The sequence below is a fragment of the Phyllobates terribilis genome, unplaced genomic scaffold (genome assembly GCF_046119375.1).
Source record: "Phyllobates terribilis strain yellow unplaced genomic scaffold, ASM4611937v1 Scaffold_11__3_contigs__length_659146591, whole genome shotgun sequence".
In the NCBI taxonomy this organism is placed as follows: Eukaryota; Metazoa; Chordata; class Amphibia; order Anura; family Dendrobatidae; genus Phyllobates; species Phyllobates terribilis.
Window position 1 is genome coordinate 12474825 of NW_027362771.1, and position 27625 is coordinate 12502449.

At 42.0% G+C, this 27625-nt stretch overlaps 1 protein-coding gene across 2 annotated transcripts in view; it reads right to left on the bottom strand.

Moving 5' to 3' along the window:
- LOC141164964 (teneurin-2-like) overlaps window positions 1–27625 on the bottom strand; it is a 2056926-nt gene that overhangs the window by 1769840 nt on the left and 259461 nt on the right. For both annotated transcript variants that reach the window (XM_073650623.1, XM_073650622.1), the window contains exon 2: window positions 7028–7093. The gene's annotated coding sequence lies outside the window, so the exon portion shown is untranslated. The remainder of the gene's footprint in view (window positions 1–7027; window positions 7094–27625) is intronic.

Consider the following 27625-nt stretch of genomic DNA (forward strand, 5'->3'; position numbering starts at 1 on the left):
CACAGCAATGGGGGATGATAAAGGTTCGGGTTTTAAATTGAGTCTTTCCAAGAATCCCCCATCAATTACATTCAGAGTAGACCCACAATCGACAAACACCCGAAATTCCATTAATTTTTCCTGAGCAATCGTGGAAGCAGCTAAAAATACACCCTTGGAATTTAAACAGGCAATACGGGCATGACTGACCATTTTTTTTTCTTTCTTCATACGAAGCTCACAGCCTTTAATCAAATGACCAGATTTTCCGCAATAGAAACACAAGCCTTCAAAAAATCTACGGTCTTTTTCTTGAGAGCGAGGTGCCACCGATCCAATCTCCATCGGTTCACCACTGTTAGTACACACATTCTCATAATCAGAAACTGACATAGCAGAGGATTTGCTCTCATTAACCCTTGCACGCAGTCTCCTATCCACCCGTATAGCTAATTGCATAGCCTGTTGCAAATCTTCAGGTGTAGGATAAGCAATTAGCAGGTCTTTAACCCTTTCATTGAGCCCAGCAAGAAATAGACTTTTCAGAGCAGAATTGTTCCACCCTGTTTGAGTAGACCATCGACGGAAATGAGTACAATATTTTTCCACATTACCTGATCCCTGTCTCAAACGTCTTAACTCAGTCTCAGCTGATGCGACACGGTCAGGATCATCATATAATAGCCCCAAAGCAGAAAAAAAACTATCCACTGATCTGAAGCATGTATCACTAGGTTGCAAAGAAAAGGCCCACTCCTGAGGCTCTTTGCTCAAAAGTGACATTATGAACCCTATGCGCTGGGATTCATCCCCAGAGGACTTGGGTCTCAAACGAAAATACAATAAGCAAGCATTTTTAAATGAAAAAAATTCTCGGTGTTCACCAAAAAATAAATCCGGCAAACATACCTTAGGCTCAAAGAAATGTGCTCCAGGACAGTTACTCACGTGCTGACGGAGCTCGGCCACCTCCAGAGAGAGTCCCTGCAGGCGATGAGCCAAATCCTGAACCGACACCATGATGGAACAGAAAAATCTTTCCTTAGAGAATTTGCAGGCTGGACTTACTGTTATGTTCTGCTACCAGAGCTAAGGAAAGAGAGGAGATCTGTCCCTACGATAGAACTCAGCTTTATCCCTACGATGTAACAGGGGACCTGATCCTGTGATCAGACCTGCTAAAGTCCTAAGCTAGTCTGTACGGAGACCTATAGATGTGGGGAAGGAATCCCTACAAGTACTAAGGACTGGGAGGAAAATGGGACACCTCCAAACAGAAATAGTAGCAGACAGACAAACAAACAAAATATATAGAACACTGAGGTCCGTAGACCAAGCAAACTAACAGAGTTAGATACAGAGCACAGACTAGCTAGAAAGTAGTTATACAATGAAGTCCAGCAAAGCCAGAAGGGCGGAGCAGGATTAAATAGGCCAACAAGGTCATGTGACCAGCAAAGGAAAAAACCTAAGAGCAAGGTTCTAACAGTAATATTAATGATCTTGTCATTGTTTATTGCATCTGAGAAAAGTTTTTAATCTGCATGTAATTTTGGTTTTAATGATGCACGTGTATTACATTCTGAAAAAAGGGAAATGTTCACCCACTGACCCCAGATTGGACCCGAAGAAGCACCACGCAGGTGCGAAAAGGTCGTCATCCACTTTCCCTCTACCTGCTCTTCTCACTCTTGCCTCACTATGTACTGCTCGATGAATGTCCAGTTCTGCTGAATTAAAGGACTTTTAATTGCAACAGGATTGGTGAGTTGCTGCCTTTCTATTCTCTTTTCATTGGCCTCATCCACTATGATACCCCTTTCATGACTCCTGTAGAGTATTACAATGATGAGCAAACTTGAACTTTTGAATTTCAGGGTCCATATCTCACAATCTACTACTGCTTCGAATGAGAGACTACCATCATTTTATAGACCATGATCTTGGTAATCTTATACATAAATTTGACTTTGAGTGCAGTGCCATTTGTAACCACTGGTTGTATAAATAAAGGCTGCATTGTTACAGTTTTGTTCTTGGTGGTAGAAAAATCTTTTTCTTCCTGTATGCTACAAAATACAACCTGTTCTCACATTCCCTAATAGCTCAGTGTGTTAGTAGGCCGATTCCCAAGCTAAAGGTTACTGGTTTAAATCCCATGCAGCTGTAAAGAGGATTTCGGAAGAAAAGAGAAACAGCATCATCCAGCTCATCGATAGTGGTCCCTCGGCCACGAAAGTTGACATGCATCATGTGAGTGCCATGACAGTTGGAAAAATACAAAATTAAGTCCATCCATCTATTCAAAAACCAAAAGGTAAACATCCAGGGAAAATATAGGAGTCAACAAATCGGCTCATCACAAGGTCTATCAGTTTTGGCGTGACAAGCCGTGGAAGAGTATCGTATGCTTTGTAATAGTGAGATCACATACGTCCATGCAAGCACCGTGCGACAAGTTACACAAGTCTGGAATAGTGGCCCAAAAAAAGGTAAAGAATCCTAGACTTCAATATTGTTGTGAGAAGCATCTGCTCGAGTTTGCAAAAAAGTACGCAAAGTGGACAGTAGGAGATTAGAAATGGGTGATTTGGAGCGATGAGATGAAATTCAATAGACTAGACTCTGATGGTACAAATAGCTCTGGAAGAAACAAGATAAAAGGGGGCTAACAGATTTAAAAATTTAAGGAACTGTCAAGTTTGGTGGAGGAAGCCTGATGATATGGGGTTGTTTCACAGCCAAATGTGTTGGATACTTGAGGAGGATCGATGGTGGTCACAATGCTTAGCTATATGTGAGTATCCTACAAGATACTATGGGTTTGAAAAGGACGCCATAATGTTCCAGCAGGACAACGACTCAAAGCATATGTCTAGATTGGCAAAGAAATGGTTTAATGACAATGAAGTGGAGGTGCTAGATTGGCCTCCACAATCCCCAGACCTCAACCCAATCGAACACTTGTGGGTAGAGTTGAAGAAAAAACTGTTTACATACCCAAGTGAGTTGAACAATATGCTCCATTTTTGGGAACGTGTAGAAGAGGCCTAGGCTCAGATCTTGGTCTAGACATACTTGAAACTGATCTTGAGCATGCCAAGGAGGATTTAGCCGGTGTTAAAAGCCAAAGGTGGATTTGCAAAATACAAACAAAGTTAAAATGAAAATGTAGATTTTTATCAGCAAAACAGAACTGCCAGATGGCCAGTCTGGCCCTGCACATCACCCTCGAAACACCTTCCCTATCATCAAATATGGTGGTTGTAGCATTATGCTGTGGGGATGCTTTTCTTCAGCAGGGACAAGTAGGCTGGTCATCGTTGATGGAAAGATAGATGGAACTATATACAGGGCAATTCTGGAGGAAAACCTGTTAGAGTCTGCAAAAGACTTGAGACTTCGTTGTAGGTTCACCTTCCACCAGGACAATGACCATAAACATAATACCAGAGCTACAATGGAATGGTTTAGATGAAAACATATTCATGTGTTTGAATAATAACTCAAAGTTCAGACCAAAATCTCTTGATAATCTATGGCAAGACTTAAAAATTGCTGCTCAGAGACGCTCTCCATTCAATGTCACTGAGCTAGAGCTTGTTTGCAAAGAAAAATGGGCAAAAAATTCAGCCACTGGATAATCAAAGCTGGCAGACACATACCCCAAAATACGTGCTGCAGTAATTGCAGTGAAAGGTGGTCCTACAAAATATTGACTTAGGGGGCTGAATACAAATGCACATCACAATTTTCAAATTTATATTTTTAAAATATTTAAAAAACCATGTATCATTTTTTAACACTTCACAAATATTTGCTACCTTGTGTTGCTATATCACATAAAATCTCAATAATATACATTTAAGTTTGTGGGTGTAATGTGAAGAAATGTGAAAAAATTAATGTTGTATAAATACTTTTTCAAAGCACTGTATAACTTCAGTACTTATTTAGACTGCACACTCCGGCTGGCAAGACCTCTGAACTTTAGTCATGTGACCCTGATGACATCATCATGGTTCTTTCTGCATTTCTATGCTGCTGCCTGCTTATGATTGATCAGTGTCATTCAGGAGGCAGAAGTACCGGTATACACCCTCAGTGAAAACTAACTAAGAACATCCATTTGAACTAAAGTTAACTCAATAGGTGGCAAATATTTGATTGCTAATATCTCCACAACCGAGAGGCAAAATAAAAAAATTATTCTGCCCTGCAGCCACTATTTCATCGTGCGTAATTGTTGTGACTTGTCAAAAAGAATAATCATTTATTTGTAAACTGGTGCCCATTTTATCTTTCCCTAAATTAATTTATACTACATTTCATTATCTAACTTGCTATGCACATTATAGACATTATCGTTGCTTGCACACAGAAGAAAAACTTCAATAAAACCTTGATGATATTATGTTATTGATTTCTGTTAGAAATATAGATCCAAAGTACTTACTTTCTAAATCTTAGCTTATAACATGACTTCTAATGGAGAACTTGACGACTTAAAAGAATAACTTTCCCTGGATGGACATAAAAAGAATCTAAAACATTGAAAGACTTTTTTTTGTGTAGAGCTTCACTAAGTCCCATAGACAAAGTAAGAATTCAGTTGTACAAATAACAAAAGAACTGCACACTGATCTCATGCTAATACAATAACCAGATATTTATTCCTGGGATTGTCAAGTAGAGATGAGCAGATCGATACTCAAGTTCGAGTCGAATTTCCTTAAATTTGTGGTTTCACACATATTTTAACACTTTGAGATTTGATTTGTGGTTTGCAAAAAAAAAAGCCTGTCACCATTTCTCACATTGCTGAAGCATAAGAGAGCAGGCTAAAGTATTTTTGCAAAACCGTGATGCTTCCCCATATTGCCCTGCAGCTATAACATCTTGTGGCTTCTCAAACCTCTCCCTCTCTCTATCACCCTACTTCTCCTCAGTCCCTCCATGTAGCCCTCCCCGTCTATCCTTCCTTCCATCATCCTATCTCTCCCTGCCTTTTCTCCTCTTCAGCTCTCTTTCCCCTATAGAGTGTAAGATCTTATGGTCAGTGGGGTCCTCTCTTTCTCCTATAGAGTGTAAAGGGAAAAAAAAGAAAAGCACTTCTAGTGCAATTTGACATATATGTGAAATGAAGCCTTGTGAGTTGTTACACTCACCTGGTCATGTTGTGTGAAGCAGGCACAACAATGACAATAAAATGAAGGATCTTGTCCCGCCATCTGCAGTTATGTCCACAGAAGACCCAGGCCAGGAGCAACGGCACATAGAATAGCGTGAAAAGGAAATAAATGTGGACTTGGTGTGTGCTGTTCCTAAGATGAGGATCCAGTGGTAAGTATAAAAACTTTTTTTTTCAGACTACGCATTTTAGAGCCAATCTGGCCTTTTTCACAGAAACCTGGCAGCACACACTAAGTCGATGTTCTTTTCCTTTTCACTGTCCTGTAGAGTGTAAGCTGTTATCGTCATTGACATTCACTAATAGGACATTGGAGTTCACTACTAGGACATTGGAGTACACTACTAGGACAACCGATCTGAATGTTTGGTGCTGATAAAATAAAAATGCTTATACTCACCTCGGGTACCGATGCCGTTCCAGCTGTGTCGGCACTCAAGTTCCTGGGACTCTCATGCGGTTGTTATGACACGTGAGCCCTGTACCCAATCAACGCTGCTGTCATTGTCCCTGCCTTTGGACAAAACGAAGATCAAGAGGAAATGAGAGAGCAGTTGCAGCCATAACTTCTTCTTGATATTCAATTTGTCCAAAAGAGGAATAGACATCAGCACTGATTGGATGCAGGGCTCACATGTCATAACAACCGCACGGGAGCCCAGGAACAAAAGTGTTGACACCGCTGGAACAGCGTTCGCACAAGAGGCGAGTATAAGAGTATTTATTTTACCATTCAGATTGAGAAGAAGGGGTTGTCTTAATAATGGACAACTCCTTTAATAGTAAAAGATTTTCATTGGGGTTGTTTTTTGCAGCATGGATAAAGATTTCTGCAAACCCTATTTAGATGATTTGGAAGTCAAACAAATGTTCACAACATATCTTCCACATGTGAACATAGCCTAAGGAAGCATACAATGTTCCTTTACTTCCATACTAAATATTTTGATACATGACATGCTGAGTTACTAAGGTGTTCTCACCTAAAAGAAACAGCTTCATCATAGGATATCCAATTTGAAATGGAATAAAATTGTATTTTCTGCCTCTTAAGAGTATGGCAAGAAAATTCTCAAAGTGTCTTTTTTATGAGATCACAGACATATCGAGATACTCTCTAAGTGCATATAGAAGTCTAAAAGTTCCACAGTACAACTCTGTAAGACACTACTAAAAAAATAAGTGTCAATTTAACAGAAAAACATTAAGTGAATAAATATGCCATTAGGACAAAAGTCATTTTTAGATATGTGACAGAAACTTTGGAAATATATCTTATTTTAATCAATCAGTCTTTTTTGTCATGTAAGCTTTAGAGGTCATCTTCTCTTGAAGAAGCCAGAGTAACCAAAGGACTAAACCAAGTAGCTAATGCTAAACGAGTGTGGAAGATTCTGAGTATGCACTAGTCTGAACTGAGCTGTACAAAATAAGGGAGTTTGAAGAAATAGTTTTCTGTTAGCGGATCTTGATCCGATCACAGCTGAAAAAAAACGAATATGAGCACACCAACATAGATTTACATTGGACCGAATGCAATCCCATTTTTTATCGGATTGCATTCGTTCCATTTAAGTGGGAGCGAGCCCTAACAGTACGAGTCCTAGCGGTTGATAGGTGATATTTTGTTGACGCTGGAAAATCTCTTTAAGTTTTAGAATAAGACCACAAGATCTATCTAGTGTATCTTTAAAAAAACTGCTTTTTATTTTCATTTTAGAATAAATATTAGGATAATATATTAGGATAAATATTTAGATATATGTTTATTCCAGGCATATTTGAGCTCATTTACTTTACATTTTCCAATCACATCTGCTGGACATCTACTTGTTCAGTAAAATAATGTTTTCTTACTTTCCTTTTGATCTTATCCTGAATTAACTTCAGATTGTGCCTTTGTTCTCCTTTTGCAGTTTCATGCTGTAATAGAAAAAAAAAGAAATAGAATAAGGTGTCTATGAAGTGTGAAAAGTAAAAAATGAAAAAAGCCAATAGAAAGGGTTAATAAAAACACTACTAGGTTACATTTAAATAAGGTGTACTCAACAAATTTATCTACATATAATGAGTATTTATTTAAGTCACCCAAATGTCTTCTAATACTGATCATTAACTGATTGATTATGGTGTCATTGTCTTCGCAGAAATCACTGCCAAACTAAGTTCTACTGAGGCAGAAGATCATTAGGAATGTTAAATTGCACAAGGCTATGATGTTCTCAGAATACAATTGGCAATGTGAGCTAAAATTTGTCAATCTCACACCACACGAATACTGCTTGATTATTCTTCAATGTTGTTCCCTGCTAAGTGCCAAGTTTATTTCTTCTTCACAATGGGACATACAGTTTAGGATTAGTTTGTGCAATATAACAAGGTGACATATTGTTAACAATTCATCATTATTATCTTAATTTGTATATTTTTTTTCACAATTTATGTTAGTGCATTTTCCACCAGGTTGACTAGTTGTTGTTCAGTTCTAAATCTTCTACAGAAGTCGCATTTGCTATTCACTGGCAAAATTGTTATTTGTATCCTTTATCTCTATTGTCTTGTATTAAAATATGAGGATGACCATCAGAAATGTCTGTGCGTTGTAAAAATAGGAAAATGATCAGAGCCACTAAATCCCTGTTACATCATCTTATTATACAGATGGTGGAAAACTGAAAAGATGTTATAATTCGTAATGAAGTGATTGTCTGACTTTTTTGCACAGTCAAGTCCATATCACATAAAGTAGTTAGTGAGTCAGAGAGGTAGTAGGTATTAATACATATATGTCCTCCCTTACTTTTCCTGTTGGTTAAACATATCTTTAGCTATATGACTCCAGATTAACAGCTTTTAAAACACAAAATTTTGTGATATTCTGTTATAAAATGTCTATGCTATGTTTTTGCCTGGCCACTAGTGATGAGCGAGCACTAAAATGCTGAAGTGCTCATTACTGGAATTGAGCAGGTTGGATGCACGGACGGGCTCGATTCAAGTAAAATGGAAGTCAATGGGAAACGAGCATTTTTCCAAAAGACCCTACCCGGTGGGCTGGGGGCTGGGCAGGAAAATCACTGAAATAGATGGAAACAGTCCTCAAATGCAATGGGAACAACAGAGGGAAGATGCCTAAATGCATCTCTGACTCCCAGGTCACTGCTGGGAATAATGTTGTCAGAGTATTATGCCACTTTTACAGACAGACAATAAAACATATCAAACTAAAGATAAAATGGATATTACAATATAAAAAATGTTAGGAAACATTCTTTCCTGCATAATGACTTGTTTATAAGGAAAAATTAAAGAGAAAAAAAATTGCCTCCTCCACCCCTTAGGCTATGTTCACAAGTAGCGTTTTTGTACAGTGCTGGCCAAAAGTATTGGCACCCCTGCAATTCTGTCAGATAATACTCAGTTTCTTCCTGAAAATGATTGCAATCACAAATTCTTTGGTATTATTCTCTTCATTTAATTTGTCTTCAATGAAAAAAACACAAAAAGAATTGTCCTAAAGCCAAATTGGATATAATTCCACACCAAACCTAAAAAAGGGGGTTGACAAAAGTTTTGGCACCCTTTGAAAAATCATGTGATGCTTCTCTAATTCGTGTAACTAACAGCACCTGTAACTTATCTGTAGCACCTAACAGGTGTTGGCAATAACTAAATCACACTTGCAGCCAGTTAACATGGATTAAAGTTGACTCAACCTCTGTCCTGTGTCCTTGTGTGTACCACATTGAGCATGGAGAAAAGAAAGAAGACCAAAGAACTGTCTGAGGACTTGAGAAACCAAATTGTGAGGAAGCATGAGCAATCTCAAGGCTACAAGTCCATCTCCAAAGACCTGAATGTTCCTGTGTCTTCCGTGCGCAGTGTCATCAAGAAGTTTAAAGCCCATGGCACTGTGGCTAACCTCCCTAGATGTGGACGGAAAAGAAAAATTGACGAGAGATTTCAACGCAAGATTATGCGGATGGTGGATAAAGAACCTTGACTAACATCCAAACAAGTTCAAGCTGCCCTGCAGTCCGAGGGTACAACAGTGTCAACCCATACTATCCATCGACGTCTGAATGAAAAGGGACTGTATGGCAGGAAGACCCCACTTCTTACCTCGAGACATAAAAAGCCAGGCTGGAGTTTGCCAAAACTTACCTGAGAAAGCCTGAAACGTTTTGGAAGAATGTTCTCTGGTCAGATGAAACAAAAGTAGAGCTTTTTGGGAAAAAGCATCAACATAGAGTGTACAGGAAAAAAAGAGACATTCAAAGAAAAGAACACGGTCCCTACACTCAAACATGGAGGAGGTTCCCTGATGTTTTGGGGTTGCTTTGCTGCCTCTGGCACTGGACTGCTTGACCGTGTGCATGACATTATGAAGTCTGAAGACTACCAACAAATTTTGCAGCATAATGTAGGGCCCAGTTTGAGAAAGCTGGGTCTCCCTCAGAGGTCATGGGTCTTCCAGCAGGACAATGACCCAAAACACACTTCCAAAAGCACTATAAAATGGTTTTAGAGAAAGCACTGGAGACTTCTAAGGTGGCCAGCAATGAGTCCAGACCTAAATCCCATAGAACACCTGTGGAGAGATCTCAAAATGGCAGTTTGGAGAAGACACCCTTCAAATATCAGGGACCTGGTGCAGTTTGCCAAAGAAGAATGGTCTACAATTCCAGCAGAGCATTGTAAGAAACTCATTGATGGTTACCGGAAGCGGTTGTTCGCAGTTATTTTGGCTAAAGATTGTGCAACCAAGTATTAGGCTGAGGGTGCCAATACTTTTGTCCGGCCCTTTTTTTGAGTTTTGTGTGAAATGATCAATGATTTGATTTTTGCTTCATTCTCTTTTGTGTTTTTTCCTTGCAAGCAAATTAAATGAAGATATTAATACCAAAGAATTTGTGATTGCAATCATTTTCAGGAAGAAACTGAGTATTATCTGACAGAATTTCAGGGGTGCCAATACTTTTGGCCAGCACTGTATGTTGACACGTAGCGTTTTTGCACTCTCTCATTGCTTTCAATGATGAAACAATAATTCAAAAACGCTGAAATAATTGACATACTGCTTCTTTTAAAAATGCAGCAGCTTTCCATTTCATTCAGGGAAAGAAAGTAATCTTGTGCATAAGATTTCTGAATTTTTTCCCATTTGTAAGGAGTGGGACTCCTAGACTGGTGAAGCCTATGCATTAAGTACTGCTGCTGCAATCTAAAAATAAAGTTATTTTCAGGGCTACATATTTTCTTTTCCCTATTAGGAACGGTCAAACATTTGAAGGAAAAGGGACTCTGAAACACTCTATATTAGACATTCTGTTAAAATTGTTAGGCAATGGGACTCCTAGACAAAGCCTATGCACTAAGTCCAAGAGCTTACAAAAATTAGAAAGAGGGACTGCAATATCCCCTGGAGTAGACATAGAGGAGGGCCTCAGGAAACAATTTTTTTCCCATTCGGAAAGAGTGAGATTCCTAGACTGGTAAAGCTTATGCACTAAGTGCAAGGGATGAAAAACATTTACTCCTTTGGGGTATACATATATATAAGAGGATTGTAGAGGTAAGCCTCATACACATCCTGTAAAAGTAACGTAGTAGGGCGTCATACACTACACACACTGTAAAAATTAAGAGTGAGGGTTGCATTAGGACTCTGTAGATATGGTGGAGGAGAAAGAGGACACGAAAAAGAAGAAAACATGAATCATATACCTTTGTTTGGGTGGGAAGGGGTGCACAGGAATAGACCAGTAAATAAGGAACATTAGAATAGGCTTTATATTTTGCTGCTGTCATTCGGTGGGGTTGAGAAGTCTGGAACAATCCAGGCCTTGTTCATTTTGATAAGAGTCAGCCTGTCAGCATTTTCAGTTGACAGTTTCAGTTATTATGCCCCCAGTGGCACTAAAAACCCGGTCTGACAAAATTCGAGCTGTAGGGCAGGCCTGAACCTCCAAGGCACAGAGGGACACTTCTTGCCAGGTTTCTAGCACAGAGGAATCACGGAAGATGCTGGTATAGTCTGCTAGATACTCATTAACCATCTTCCAAAACTTTTCCCTCATTGTCAGTGTACCCCTTACATCAATGCCTGGGCACTGGGAGTGTCTAATGAAACTGTCTTGGACCTTTGATAGTCTTGCATTACCTCAGTTGGACCCGCTTTGTGTCTCCCTCGTCTCTACTCCTTGGTTGTCCAAGGAACTATGAATTCTGTCGGCAGTGTTATCAGATGGGAATTTTTGTTCTAATTGTTCAACTAGGGTCTTCTGGTATTGCACAATTTTGCTAGCCCTGTCCGCTATAGGAAGGAGAGGGAAAATATCTCCTTGTAGCATGGGTCAAGAAGGGTGAACAACCAGTAGTCAGCCATGTGTGCCAGACTCCCAAAATGCAAGATTTGCCTGTCCCCACTAGGAGGAAGACTATCCATCTCCTCCTCTTCCTCTTCAGCCCATCCATGCTGAACAGATGGGATGAAGCTGGTGTGGGTAGGACCCACTGTCGTGCAGGCAACCATCGCTTGTTTCTCCTCCTCAGCCGCCTCCTCCTCCTCATTATCACCCAATCCACCCAGAGAAGATGAGATGAGGCTGAGCTAGGCAGTATCACTCTGTCTAATTTAGTCTTCCATCTCCACCTGGTCTGCATGTAAAGTTTCCTCTTTAATTGAGATAAGCGAACGTTTGAGTATACACAGAAGCTGGATGGTTATGCTGATTATGGCATCATCGATGCTCAACATCTTGGTTGATACCTCAACATTTTGTAGAACCTCATTAGATGTCCGACATCCATGCCCACTCGTCGGTTCTTATGTACGGAGGCTGACTGGAAAAGCAACAGACATGATTTAGCTAGTATTCAGCCAGTAGGCAATGTTTGTACACGTTGGGTTTTTCAGCGTCACAAATCTGCAGCAAAACCCCGTCTCTGGCAGGAAATCAGCTGAATCAAAAATGCAGGTTTTGCTGCATTTTTTGTGCATTTTTTCACAGTCATTCTGTCTCTATTTATGCATGTACATAAAGTTCTTGAAAAAAAAAGAACCCCATTCTATTTTGCCATCAAAATCGCTCAAATGCAAAAAAATTTACCTGCGTTTTTTGGTGCGTTTTTCAGCATCTTTTTCACCACTCATAACTTGCTATGGGTGAAAAAAAGCTGAAAAAATGCTGAAAGAAGTGACAAGCTCCATTTTCCAAAAACCCAACCATGCACAAAATACGCAGCCTAAAGATAACCAAGATGTGTGAACAGAGAATTCTGGTTTCATGTAGACTTTGCTGGTACTGCAAAACGCAGCTGAAAATTTGCATAAAAATCTGCAGCAAAAAGCGCTGAAAAACCCAATGTGTGTGAACATAGCCTTAACATCAATGGCCACAACCACTTGTCCACGTGTCAGTGGTTAAGTGGACTTTGGCAGCAACTGCGTTTGTCAGGGCACGGGTGATGTAATGGTACACATGCTTTTGTAATGTGGGGACGGGCTCATCTCGAGAAATAGTGGCGGCTGGGGACCGAGTTGCGAGGAGTGGCTGCCACCATAAGGTTGCGTAAAGCCTCAGTGTCCATGAGCCTAAATGGCAAAATTTCCATGGCAAGCAGTCTAGAAATGTGACCATTTAGTGTTTGGGCCTGTGAGTGGTGATTGTGTATTTTACATAGCATAGAACATAGCACAAGGGAAAAGGCCGTGATGTCACCCCAGACACTGACTGTGGACCAAGGCGTTCGACCCATCTTGCTGGGTGCTTGAATGACAAGTGCCTGAGCATGCTGGTGGTGGTAAGGCCCCTGCTGATCTTGATACGGCACAGTTTGAAACTGACGGTTTTCTTGTCATCTGCACTTTCGGTACAAAAGCACCTGGCTGGGGAACAACTAACCCTTGACCTGGGACCTTGCCTCGTGTGGGTGTTTAGTGCAACAGTTGCTTGCCTTCTCCCTCTGTCCACTCTACTGCCTCTGCCTGCCTGTTATGGTGCTGTGGTTCCCCTCCTCTTCACTTCTGTGCTCGCTCTGCAGGGTACCTTCTAAGGTTGGGTCAGTGACTTTATTGTCCATCACCTCGTCTTCAACTTCCGCACTCTGGTCCTCCTCCTGATTTGTTGACTTAACAATATGACTTGTTGGCAACTCTGTACCATCATTATCCACCTCTTGAGACCGTAATTGCAGTTCCTCACCATCGTCTTCTGACTGTGGCAGCTAAAATATTTTGGTATCACTACACACGACCTACTCAATGTCCCTTTTCAAACGTGCAGGGCGAGAGGCCAGAAGTAGCAAAAATTTTAAATGTAAAGAGCTACTCGGAGTGTCCGAGTGTGGGGATCCTCCTGGGACTCGACATGGTAGGAGGAAGGTGCATCAGGGTGAGGTTTATGTGGTACAGACTCTTGGCTAGTGAGACTGGACTGTGTGGAAGATAGGGTGGTATGGGGAAACAGATTGGAAGCATTATCTGCCATCCAATCGACCACATGTTTGCACTGTTCTAGCTTCAATTGTGGTGTCCCACAAATGGGACAGGAAGCTAGGTCTCATGGATGAGCGTGTTTCTTGTGCTCCCACAGCAGGCACAGTTTCACCTGGGCCACGGTCCAAGTTGAACACAGGACCCGTATAAGCGCTGGAGCGCGAAACGGCCGTCATGCAACATGCTCCCCTGCACCATCGTTTTTAATGTAACAGAATAAAGATGTGTTCTTAAAGTACCGGTGAGTGCTACCTTTCTTTTCTCTTAAATGGATTATTACAATTGTTTTTTCATGAGTAGCACCTGGTACATATGGGGCTAGGTGTTGATTACGATCCCTAATAATATTGGCGATTATTGGCAGCACATGGTACAGAGGTGCCAGTTTTTCTCTTTTTCACAAACTTTATGAAATTTGTTTAGTGAGAAATCAGAGTGCTTTATCAAATTAATTGCTAAGAAGTTTTCCAATATCAGCAGTCATAAATAAAGAGGGCTAAAGATGTGCCAACACAGTTACAGCTTTTTTTTGTTGTTGTTTGTTTTACCATGCTTACCTATTTCACACTTCTAAATCTGTCTACCTAGTTACTTTTTTCCTTTTTCTCTAGTATTCTCTTTTAAACTGTTTATTCTTTATATAGTCTTTCAAAATTATCAATCTGATGTAAAAAAAAACAATCAGTAAGAGGAAATGTTTGTTTTATAAATGTGTACTCCTGGACACTATGGAGCAGGCTATCTGTTTGGGGATTCCTAACAGATAGCATATTTATCTAGTTCTTCAGTAGCTGAACATTTTAAATATTAACTTGTCAGCCCCCCAAAAGTGATCTTTCATCAAATTTCAAAATATTATATATTGCACATATAAACATACATACAGATAGAAATATATCTATAAATATATATGCACAGTGCCCTTAAAAAGTATTCATACTTTTCCACTTATTTTCACGTTACATCCACAAACTAAGAAAGGGCGTACCTGGATGTTCGGGTTCATCGAGTTCGGCCGAACTAGAGTTGAAAGTGTGGTTCAATATCAGAATTTAACGCTGAATCCATTGGCGACTCGAACTTTGGTGCTTTAAAATGTCTGTACTGTAAAGCGGATATAGTTATGGCTAGGGGGCTGATAAAGAATCTAAATAGGGGTAGGAGCAGAACTATTACCTGGCAAACAAATGTGGTTAGGAAATAATAATAATAAAAAATAGAAATAAAAAAAAAAAAAAGATAATTTTGGACCAGTAGACAGAGGTCCAAGTGGAGAAGGAGGTTGAGGAGGAGGTCGAGGAGGAGGAGGTGGAGGCGGTGGTGGACGTGTTAGAGACATAGGAGGAGGTAGCCAACTATGTTTTTGTGGTTTTTTTTTTTCATGATACTCTGAAAACTGCTGTGGCTGTGAAAGAGGAAGGAGATTGTTCGCCTCACTATCATGAATACTTCACAAAGCTAAGTCCATGATATGCGTACTTTTTCTTTTGTCTATCTGTTGGGTCATAGGGACCAGCTAAAAGTCTGCTCTCCTGATGAACCCATCTAAGGGGAAACGCATTGAGTTTTATAGCATACTATTTTTGGACATTAGATATACGGTATATTATTCTAAATAACGCACATTGGTTGCTAGTACTGCACTTTATTTAACTTTTGATACTAAACATTAGCTGCTTAAGATTGCACTTTAGTCAGGTATTGTGCAATTATTTTTTGCTTTTGAGTGACATTTGTAGCTTGATGATTTTGGGAAAGGTGCAATAAGTATACAATTGGGATGGAGGGATAGCCTTATTGAATAACATCTTCCATTACCATTCCTGTCCCGTATGAACTTTATGTGGGCTACATATAAGAGTGCAGAGAGCATTATAGCATATTATCTTTGGATTTATGACATTATTCTAAATAACATATTTGCGGCTAGCATTGTACTTTATTTAACTTTTGATACTAAACACTAGCTGCTTAAGATTGCACTTTAGTCAGGTATTGTGCAATTATTTTTTGCTTTTGAGTGACATTTGTAACTTGATGGTTCTGGGATTGGTGCAATAAGCACTATACCATTGGGATGGAGATACAGCCTTATTAAAAATATCTGCCATTACCATTCCTGTCCTGCCTGAACCTTATGTGGGCTACATGTAATAAAGTGTACGGTGAATTAGCAACCTTTTGTTTAACATTTGGCGGTATTATCTCGGTTCTAATTTCTAAGAGCTTGGATATTAGCCTAATACTTTGGTTTTCTATATGTTCCTATTCCTCTCTGTCTGTCGTCTTCTTTTTTGAAAGCCTATTAGGGACATGCAGGGAGAGCCAACGTGGAGCTGGGGTGCCATTGCTTAGGATAAAGGTGCCAACTTCCGCTGTCAGGCAGGTTGACAGGAGAGGGATACCCTAGATTATTCTGTTTCTGTCTGTCCATTGAAATATGTCCCTATATCATCCATGAATAGGTCATATGCTTATATTGTTCTGGGTTGAGTATATACTATACCCTAAGTTAATCTCTGACCGATGGTCGGTCTCTCTTCTTCCTTGTTCCTATACCTGGGTACAGCTATCTAACTGGGGAGTAAATTTGACACATTTATCCTGGATATAGGGCCCATTAGGGTCAGACAGGGAAAGTAGACAGTGAACAGGGGCACCACTGCGCAGGATAAGGGTGCAAACCTCCGCTGCTAGGTAGGGTTACACAAGCAATATTGTGTGGTGAGTAGCCTTAACCTGCATAATTTTGAAATTTATGGCCAAAGTTTAAAAAAAAAAAATTATGTGATTTTTTCTTTTTTGGTAAATTTTAAACTAATCTAATAAAAGTGATATTTTATTTATCGCTAACAATTTTTGTTGTTTAGCGTCTGTGATTAGCCTAATTATTCTACATCAAACCCGACTTACAGTCTGTGAATTCTTATACTCTGAAAACAGGCAGTGTAATAATCTGCTGGCCACTCTCTCTGTATACAGGCCATTTAACACTCTGCAGTTTTTTGTGGTGAAAATGCAGAAAGCATCAAATGTGGCCTGCTATGCGTCTGTGTATTTTCCTAGGCCCGAGTAATGCTGGATAAATGGAGAGGCCAGAGCAAGGTTTAGATTGGTTGGCTGAGAGTGCCTTTAGTTCCTTTGTTTTGTTTTCCACCCGGTCCCCTGCTCAAAACAAAGAGTTTGCACTTGCGGCCCATGGGCATCTGTCTTCTACCTCAGCCCCTTGAAAATCAGGCAAGCAGTCTGAGTCCCAAGTCATTCAGGAGTCACTTCTGCTTTGTGATGACTCTGCTAGGTGTGGTTCCCTGGGCCATCCACCTTGCCCTGGCCCAGCCCCACAAGTGGAAGAGATGTCATGCACTAATGCCCAACCACTTGTTCTGTTTGAGGAGGAGTACATGAGAGCCATAGTGCAAACTGTCAGCGGACCACCACAGTACATCTCTGATGATGATGATGAAACACAGGTGCCTACTTGCTGCTGCTTTTGGCTGTGTGTAGTCCAGCAAGTAAGGTAGGGGTGAGGACTGGATGGGACATCATGTGGATAATTTTTTTTTTAGACCACCATTGATTCCTTGGTGCTTAACATTAGGAGGAGTTACATACAAAAGCCAAATAAAAATTGCAAGGAAAAAACTAATAGTGACAGGTATAGAGTGGAGAAAACCCTACCCTTGCGTCTTACATACTACAGGATAATGGGGTGGGAGACAGTAGGTTCGAGGGTTGCAGCAGCTCTGTTGTTGGTGAAGTGGCAGCTAGGTCATTGCAGACTGTAAGCTATTCTGAAGACATGGGTTGTCAAGTTCCACTTGAAAGTTCCGAAAGGAGGGGATAATCAGATGGGTTGGGCCCCAGAATTCTACAGGATGGGGGATACTCGGGATTAGTTTTGCAGGCAAATGGATGGGGAACGTATTATTGTGGAGGAGAGAAAGAAGTCTTGGGAGCACTAGAAATTACGTGGTGGGAGATATCGGGAGATTAGTTTAGAGATATATGGGTAGACAGATTATGTATGGCTTTGTAGCTCAGTGTAAGCAGCTTGAAGTGGATGCATTGTGGATTTGGGAGAAAATGAAGGGATTTGCAGAGGGGAGAAGTGGAGGAGTAGCAAGTACAGAAGTGGATTAGTATGGCAGCAGAGTTACGGACAGACTTGAAAGGTGTGATGATGCGATGGGGGTGATGAGGACCTAGACCCCACATGGAGTCAGGGCCATGTGAGTGACATGGACAGTTTGGAGGAAGAGGTGGTGGTCATGCTGCCCCAGATGCACAGCAAATGAGGGAGCAGGATATACAAGTGCCGAGGTTGGCCCCTAGCCATTAGTTGGCAGCTAGTGATGGGCAAACCCGTTGACTGTTCGGGTTTGGCTATTTCAGCCGACAACCGAACAGTTTATTAAAAGTTCAGGTTCTGGTACCAGAACAGTACCCAAACCTGAACACGGACCCCATTCATGTGAATGGGGGACCCGAATATCCCTGGTTTCCCACGTCGTCATCTGCATGGCAGAGCAGGAAACATATGCTCTGATCGGCGGTAACATTGTTATCCCGGGTCAGAGCGCTGCAGGATCATGCTGTCAGATGTCAGCATGATCCTGCAGCTGTGACAGTGATCCGCAGTAAAAAGCTTACCATGGGTCATAGGCGCTGGCTGATTGGACTACTACCCCCATCAGCCGGCGCCTGCTGTCATTGTTAGTAGTGAGCGCAGGCACCGATGGATGACTGCAGTGGTCTCATCTGCCGACGCCTGTACTGAAAGTAAAATAAAAGTTAAAATTAATAAAAAAATTCAAATAAAAAAAAAACATTTTACTCACCTATATCTTGTCCCTGATGCCCTCGTCCCCTGCAAAAAATTAAAAAAAACATACTCATCTTAATACCTAATCCCTAAATAATAACCAACCATAATCATCACCTATCCACCATAGTCCATATAATAGCAAGTGTCCCATGGCGATTTCATGAATAGAGATGAGCTTTGTTCTACTCGAACTGTTCGCCAATCTCAAATTCGAGCTGTTTTGGGCGGTGTTCGAGCCGTTCGGCGAACACGAACAATTTGAGAAAAATTCGGCTGTTCGAGGTTATGTTCGATAACTGTTCGTGCACCAAAATCATAACTGGATTTTTTCTCAGTAATGATGAAAATTAATGTTAATACGCAGTTTGAGTGTACAGCGGGGTGGGGGGAGGGGCAGGGGATGGATCTCTGCAGGAACAATGAAGATCTCCATTTTTTTTTCTCTTTCCCGCATTTACAGTGGGGAGGTGCAATCTGTCAGCCTATCAGCAGCGCACACACGGAGCGAAGTGCTTTTTTTCACACAAGCAAGGGCATGTGTCATTGGCAGTGTATGTCACATGTCCTTGCCCTATAAGACCCAGCCATTTTCCCCGTCGCCACCATTTTCTCACTGCTGCAGCTGCGTGTTAGACGGCACCGCTCTTGCTGTGTGCGCTATACCTTGTTAATTTCAAGCCAATTTTCGCACAAATCTACAGATAGCTTGGGAGTAGGGAATAGTTGTGATTGCAGTCCTTTTAAGGACTAGGTTACAGCATTTCCTACGACTTTTATCAGGCAGGTCTGTGCTCTTAAATAGATAGATTGTGGAGTAAAGACTAATTGTAATTGGAGTCCTTTTCAGGACTAGGTTACATCAGTTCCTATCACTTTTTGCCAGGCAGGTCTGTGCCAGTGCTGTGCAAGTTTTTTTCACAGCATTTGGCTGAATCTAGCAAAGCTAATCCTTTTTGGCCTATTGCAGAGTGTGTTAGTCAGTGGAGTAGCCTATCTCTGTTGCAAGATATACCACCTGTGTATAGAATACCAATTTTTTTACTGCACCTAGTGAAGTAAAATCTTTTGGGCATAGCATCATTCTATTAGTCCATCTATAATGACTTCCATCAGGTTGCAAATTGAATATAATTTTTTTCTGCATCTAGCTCTGAAAAAATATTGGGCTTCTAGCTGTGTGTGGGACTTGTTGTATTAATCCATCTATACAGATCTCCATCAGGTTGCAAACTGAATATATTTTTTTCTGCATCTACCTCTGAAAAAATATTGGGCTTCTAGCTGTGTGTGGGACTTGTTGTATTAGTCCATCTATACTGACCTCCATCAGGTTGCAAACTGAATATATTATTTTCTGCATCTACCTCTGAAAAAATATTGGGCTTCTAGCTGTGTGTGGGACTTGTTCTATTAATCCATCTATACAGACCTCCATCAGGTTGCAAACTGAATATATTTTTTTCTGCATCTAGCTCTGAAAAAATATTGGGCTTCTAGCTGTGTGTGGGACTTGTTCTATTAATCCATCTATACAGACCTCCATCAGGTTGCAAACTGAATATATTTTTTTCTGCATCTACCTCTGAAAAAATATTGGGCTTCTAGCTGTGTGTGGGACTTGTTGTATTAGTCCATCTATACTGACCTCCATCAGGTTGCAAACTGAATATATTATTTTCTGCATCTACCTCTGAAAAAATATTGGGCTTCTAGCTGTGTGTGGGACTTGTTCTATTAATCCATCTATACAGACCTCCATCAGGTTGCAAACTGAATATATTTTTTTCTGCATCTAGCTCTGAAAAAATATTGGGCTTCTAGCTGTGTGTGGGACTTGTTCTATTAATCCATCTATACAGACCTCCATCAGGTTGCAAACTGAATATATTTTTTTCTGCATCTACCTCTGAAAAAATATTGGGCTTCTAGCTGTGTGTGGGACTTGTTGTATTAGTCCATCTATACTGACCTCCATCAGGTTGCAAACTGAATATATTATTTTCTGCATCTACCTCTGAAAAAATATTGGGCTTCTAGCTGTGTGTGGGACTTGTTCTATTAATCCATCTATACAGACCTCCATCAGGTTGCAAACTGAATATATTTTTTTCTGCAACTACCTCTGAAAAAATATTGGGCTTCTAGCTGTGTGTGGGACTTGTTGTATTAGTCCATCTATACTGACCTCCATCAGGTTGCAAACTGAATATATTTTTTTCTGCATCTACCTCTGAAAAAATATTGGGCTTCTAGCTGTGTGTGGGACTTGTTCTATTAATCCATCTATACAGACCTCCATCAGGTTGCAAACTGAATATATTTTTTTCTGCATCTACCTCTGAAAAAATATGTGGCCTTCTAGCAGTGTGTGGGACTTTCTCTATTAGTCCATCTATACTGACCTCCATCAGGTTGCAAACTGAATATCATTTTTTTCTGCATCTAGCTCTGAAAAAATATTTGGCCTTCTAGCAGTGTGTGGGACTTTCTCTATTAGTCCATCTATACTGACCTCCATCAGGTTGCAAATTAAAAATAATTTTTATCTGCATCTACAGTACCTCTGAAAAAATATTTGGGCTTCTAGCTGTGTGTGGGACTTGTTCTATTAGTCCATCTATACTGACCTCCATCAGGTTGCAAATTGAATATAATTTTTATCTGCATCTAGTTCTGAAAAAATATTTGGCCTTCTAGCAGTGTGTGGGACTTTCTCTATTAGTCCATCTATACTGACCTCCATCAGGTTGCAAATTGAATATAATTTTTATCTGCATCTAGCTCTGAAAAAATATTTGGCCTTCTAGCAGTGTGTGGGACTTTCTCTATTAGTCCATCTATACTGACCTCCATCAGGTTGCAAATTAAAAATAATTTTTATCTGCATCTACCTCTGAAAAAATATTTGGGCTTCTAGCTGTGTGTGGGACTTGTTCTATTATTCCATCTATACTGACCTCCATCAGGTTGCAAACTGAATATATTTTTTTCTGCATCTACCTCTGAAAAAATATTGGGCTTCTAGCTGTGTGTGGGACTTGTTGTATTAGTCCATCTATACTGACCTCCATCAGGTTGCAAATTGAATATAATTTTTATCTTCATCTAGCTCTTAAAAAATATTTGGCCTTCTAGCAGTGTGTGGGACTTTCTCTATTAGTCCATCTATACTGACCTCCATCAGGTTGCAAATTAAAAATAATTTTTATCTGCATCTAGCTCTGAAAAAATATTTGGCCTTCTAGCAGTGTGTGGGACTTTCTCTATTAGTCCATCTATACTGACCTCCATCAGGTTGCAAGCTGAATATAATTTTTTTCTGCATCTAGCTCTGAAAAAATATTTGGCCTTCTAGCAGTGTGTGGGACTTGTTCTATTAGGCCACCTATACTGACCTCCATCAGGTTGCAAATTCAAAATAATTTTTTGTCTGCATCTAGCTCTGAAAAAATATTTGGCCTTCTAGCAGTGTGTGGGACTTTCTCTATTAGTCCATCTATACTGACCTCCATCAGGTTGCAAACTGAATATATTTTTTTTCTGCATCTACCTCTGAAAAAATATTGGGCTTGTAGCTGTGTGTGGGACTTGTTCTATTAATCCATCTATACAGACCTCCATCAGGTTGCAAACTGAATAAAAAATTTTTCTGCATCTACCTCTGAAAAAATATTTGGGCTTCTAGCTGTGTGTGGGACTTGTTCTATTAGTCCATCTATACTGACCTCCATCAGGTTGAAAATGAATATAATTTTTTTCTGCATCTAACCCAGCCAATAGTTTTGGCCTAATACCACAGTTTGGCCACTCAGCTATGCTCAGTTCCCATCCATTGTTTTTTTGTGCAAACAACTCCAGAGTTGTGAATTAGTTAACCACCAAAATGAGTGGAAAAAGGCCTGCTGCTGGTGGAAAGGGGAATAGGCGTGTTGGGAAGGGGAAAAAAGGTTGTGTCCGTGGGGTAGGTGTTAAAGCAACAGTAACATCTGCAGAAGAAAGACCATCTTCCAGCCAAACTAAAATGTCTACTTCTTTTAGCGGACAATGTGATAAGATCCCTTTCTTACGGCCACGCCAATCGCTACAAATTCCAGATGAGGCACAAAAACAGCAGGTGCTTCAACGTATATCAAGTGCTCCTTTAAGTGGGCTCTCCTCCACATCAACTTCAACATCACAAATACTCCAGTCCTCAAAGGTGTCACCCCAATCGCACTTGCTTCCTCACAGCTCCCAAATCTCCAGCTGCCCGTCTGAGTATGAGGTAGAACAGATGGTTGAGTCTGCAGAGCTGTTTACTCATACTATAGCCTGGGAATCAGAGGTCGACTCCAGCGCTTCTGTGAATCCAGACGAGGAAATGATCTGCACTATTGCCCAGAATCTTTATGAGTCGGATCCAGGACCAGACGCAGAAGGTTCTGACCATAATGTAGACCCTCATTCCCAAACTGTAACTCCTGTTGGTGGAGACAATGAGGAAGACGATGATAAGACTCAAATACCTGATTGGAGCGACAACTTTAGTTTTTTGTCAGGGCAGGAACAGGTTGGCTCTGAGGACGACGGGTGTGATAACGCACAGGGTGATGATGAGGAGGTTGGAGATCCCACTTACTGTCAACCCACAGTCAGCCAAGAGATGAGGTCAGCAGAGGAGGTGGAGGAAGATGCTAGTGACGACGAGGTCAGGTTGCGCCTTCCTGGACAGAGACGTAGTACTGGAAGCACGTCAACAACTGCATCCTCAAACACAACTCTGCCTCTCACCACAAGTCGTGGTGGCTCTTCAGTAGTGTTGAGCCACCCCCGTAGTGTTCGAGTTCGGTTCGGTTCGTCGAATACCCGTGTGTTCGCCGAACTGTTCGTCGAACACCTTCGAACACCGTTAAAACCAATGGCAGGCAAACAAAAACACATAGAAACACATAGAAAACACCTTCAAAGGTGTCCAAAAGCTGACATACTGCTCAGAAGACATAACTAACACATGGAAAAGTGACAAGTACATATAGTCATGCGAAAATAAAAGAGGTGGAGGAGTAAAAGGAGGGGGAGACACAGATATAGGCATGTCATGCCCTTCTAAAATCCAAAAAGTGAGAAGCCGACACGGCCAGTCCGCTCCTGCCCGTGCCACCTCCGTGTCGCCGGGTTTGTGCCAGAGCCGCGGTGAACCCTGACGGCCAGCCCCCCTCTCCCAATACTGGTGCCTGTCTGCTGGTGGGTCGAGCGAGCCCCCCTGTGGTGGAGGCAGCTCTAAGCTTTTTAATTTAAATTGTCTCTCTAATTTGAATGAATACACTTTAAATCCATTTACAAGGATCTATTGGAGGGCAAGTCTCATGCCAGCAGCCGCGGTAATTCCAACTCCAGTAGCGTCCACTAAAGCTGCTGCAGTTAAAAAGCTTTTATAAGGATCGAGCTCGGCTGTCCACCGCAAGGCATCCTACTGCCAGTCCCAGCCCCTATGCCTTGGGGTGCCTCCTGATGCTCTTCACTAAGTATCCCATGGTCCCGAAGCATTTCCTTTGAAAAAATTAAGTGTCTAAACTACAGGTGGTGTAGCTTGCTTAACAGCCGGGATAATCCGCTGACTAGCAGACACTGCTACTAGGCACAAAGTATTTCCTGGGCTAGATGCAGTAAAAATTTGTAATTAGATACTCTCGTTGGATGCTGAGAAAGCATTCCATAGAGTCTCCTGGCACGCCATATATGATTCTCTTAAAAAGCTTGGGGTAGGGGTCTAGGGGACCCTTTTATAGCCAAAATCACGGCCCTGTATCGCAATACGTCACCTAGGCTGAAGATAAATGGAACTGTAGCACCCTGAGGGCTCGGTTGCTACAGACGTATTGCACCTCACCCAGAGGTGTGATATCTCACTCTCAGGTAAGGATGGTGTGTGGATCAGGACCCGACACCTGCATGCATTACACCACATTGCCGTGGGGCAGGGCGACCAATATGCCCCTGAGATGGGCACGACAGTCCCTGTCCCTGGCTGGAGTGGGGGGAGGGAACACTGAGGAAGGGGAATCCTGTAGTGCAGGAGCAGGGAGGAAGCAGTTCCTGGGTGCATTGAGAAGGGAGTATAAAAGGTGGGCACCATCTTAGTTCAGTGCAGAGAAGTCTGAGCAGAAGTGGCAGGGAGCAGGGGCTCTGCGTGAGCTCTGCTCCGGAGGCGGGCCTAGTAACTGAGGCCCAGGCCTGGAAGAGGGAGAAGGAAGGAAGAGGAGCGGAGAAGGCTCCAGGAACGAGGAATGAAGGGATTCCAGGGGTGCGGATGGGCGAGTCGCCACCGCACGCCCGAATCCACCTGCGTGGAGGGGTCAGGCCAAAGGGGGAGACCGGTCCCCGAACTAGTGGAGGCAGGAAACGACCCTCAGCTAGAAACCGGAGGCTCTGACATTTTATGTGGCGCAGCCCCTCGCTACACCCGCTAGGAAGGCACCACATAGGGTCAGGGAAACTGGCGCCAAGTTTACCAAGAGGAGGCCCGAGGCAGCCGGACAGAAGGGTTGGTAAGAAAGGCCAGACAAAGGACACACAAAGGGGGTCCTGTGAAGTGCTCCAAAGTTATATGGGAGTTGTCTGAGCCCCTCACCTGGTGAGCACAGTACGACGTGGGCAGCCGTTACCTGCAGACGTGGTCTGGATAATAAGAACTGTGAGTAAAGGCCCTGGACTGCATCACTGACTCCGTGTCGTTACTGCTGCTGCCCTGCACCATCACCCCCATCCTCCGCATACACTGCCCTGAGGCTATACTCCTCCCGTGTGGAGTTATGCTACGCTCTGCTGCACCCACAACACCAGCCTCAGCGGTCTGCCCTGTAGCGGCGGTTCACTCTGACCGCAATCCACGGGTGGCGTAGTCGGACATTTAAACATCAAAACCACATAAATATTTCCGCCACTGGTTTGACCGCCCTGAGCCACGGAATCGGGTCGTCGCCACGAAGACTACAACGACCAGCATCCACCAAAAAGGGTCCGGCTCCGGGTGTCCCAAGGCCCAGGGGGTGCGTCAGAACATTTTCATCACCTTTCACAATCACCAATGGGACAAGGCAGGGATGTCCTCTGTCCCCTCTCTTATACATCCTAGTGACGGAGCACCTGCTCTCATCAATTCGCCATAACCCCAATATTAGGTGGATTGAGGTGGGAGGCACCGAGTACAAGTGCTCTCTATTTGCTGATGATGTCCTAGTATATATCACTCAATCACATATATCCATCCCTGCTGTTATGGCTGAAATAGATCACTTTGTTACATGGTAAAATTTTAAAATCAATGCAGCGAAGTCTGAGGCCCTCGATGTCTCCCTCCCCAAATCCATATAGGATTCCATCCAGTCCAACTTTCCCTTTGCCTGGCCCTCACAGGGTATCAAATACTTAGGAATTCCTATTCATAGAGACCTCTCCCATCTATGTTATCTTAATTTTGGGCCCTTTATTGAACAATTCCATACAGACCACGGTTGGCAAGTTAGAACTGTAAGATTCACTACGTGAACCACTGGTGTTTTGTGGAAAAGCACATGTACACTGCGTTCCAAATTATTATGCAAAAAGTGTTTAGGAGTGATAAGGGAAGAATTTGTTTGTTTGTCAGTTAAACTCATTGATGGTGATGTGTGTCAGGGCTCTTTATTTCACTGTAAGCAATTGCAGACACCTGTGCTAATTAGTTTGGCAGGTGTGTCCAATGAAAGGCAAGACTACTTAAGAAGGCTCTCTCACATTATTAAGCAGCCTACATTTTCTGCCAAAATGGGAAAGAAAAAGGATGTGTCGGCTGCTGAGAAGCAACAAATTGTGGAGTGTTTAGGTCAAGGCATGACTACAATCAACATTGTGCGATGATCAGGATGAAGTGTCTTGGCAATCAAGAAGTATGTAGCTGATTCACAGTACACACGTGTGCGTGCTGATAAGGGCAAATTGAGGACTCTTTCCTACAGGCAATTACGTCAGGTTAAAAGAGCAGCGGCAAGAAAGCCTTGTCATAGCAGCAGACAAGTTTTTGAAGCTGCTGGTGCCTCCAACGTCCCCCGAACAACAAGATGCAGGGTCCTTCAGAGGTTTGCAGCTGTGCATACGCCATCCTGTCGACCTCCTCTATCCACTTCACACAAGCAGAAACGGCTCCAGTGGGCCAAACATTACATGAAGACTGATTTCAAAACTGTTTTGTTCACGGATGAGTGCCGTGCAGCGCTCGATGGTCCAGATGGATGGAGTGGAGGATGGCTGGTTGATGGACACCCCACACAAACACGGCTACAGCGCCAACAAGGAGGAGGTGGAGTAATGTTTTGGGCTGGAATCATGGGGAGAGAGATTGTCGGCCCCTTTAGGATCCCTGAAGGCGCTAAAGATGAACTCCATAATGTATGTGGATTTTCTCAAACGGCACTTCCTGCCATGGTTCAAGAAGAAGAACCGTGTATTTCACAGCAAGATCATTTTTCTGCATGATAATGCACCATCTCATGCTGCACATAAAACATCTGCATCTCTGGCTGATATGGGCATAAAAGGGGACAAACTTATGGTGTGACCCCCATGCTCCCCTGACCTCTACCCCATTCAGAACCTTTGGAGCATCATTAAAAGGAGTGTCTATGATGGCGGGAGGCAGTTCACATCTAAGCAACAGCTCTGGGAGGTTATTCTGTCCTCATGCAAAACAATTGAAGCAGAAACCATCCAAAACCTGACAAATTCAATGGACGAGAGAGTTCAGAAGCTCCTTTCGAACAAGGGGTCCTATGTGAAAATGTAACATCACCTACAATAAAGTTTTGAGTTGAAAACTGTTTGATTTCAGTTTCTAACAACCTGCTAATGCTTATAATTTCAAAAATGACCATTTTTTTGGTCTTTATTAAAATGAAAAGGTTGATCGAAAAGTTAGGGGGATCTAAGAGTGTGGCAACCCAGTAGTCATGATTACTTCGAATTCTGACAATATGAGGGTCATGCTGCAGGTAGTGCAGCAAGAAGGCACTTATGTGTCTTGCGCATCTCGGAGCCCCAAAATTATTTTCCGGGCTAGGTGCAGCTAAAAATTATTTTTAATTTTAAATCTGGTGGAGCTTATTATAGATGGCCT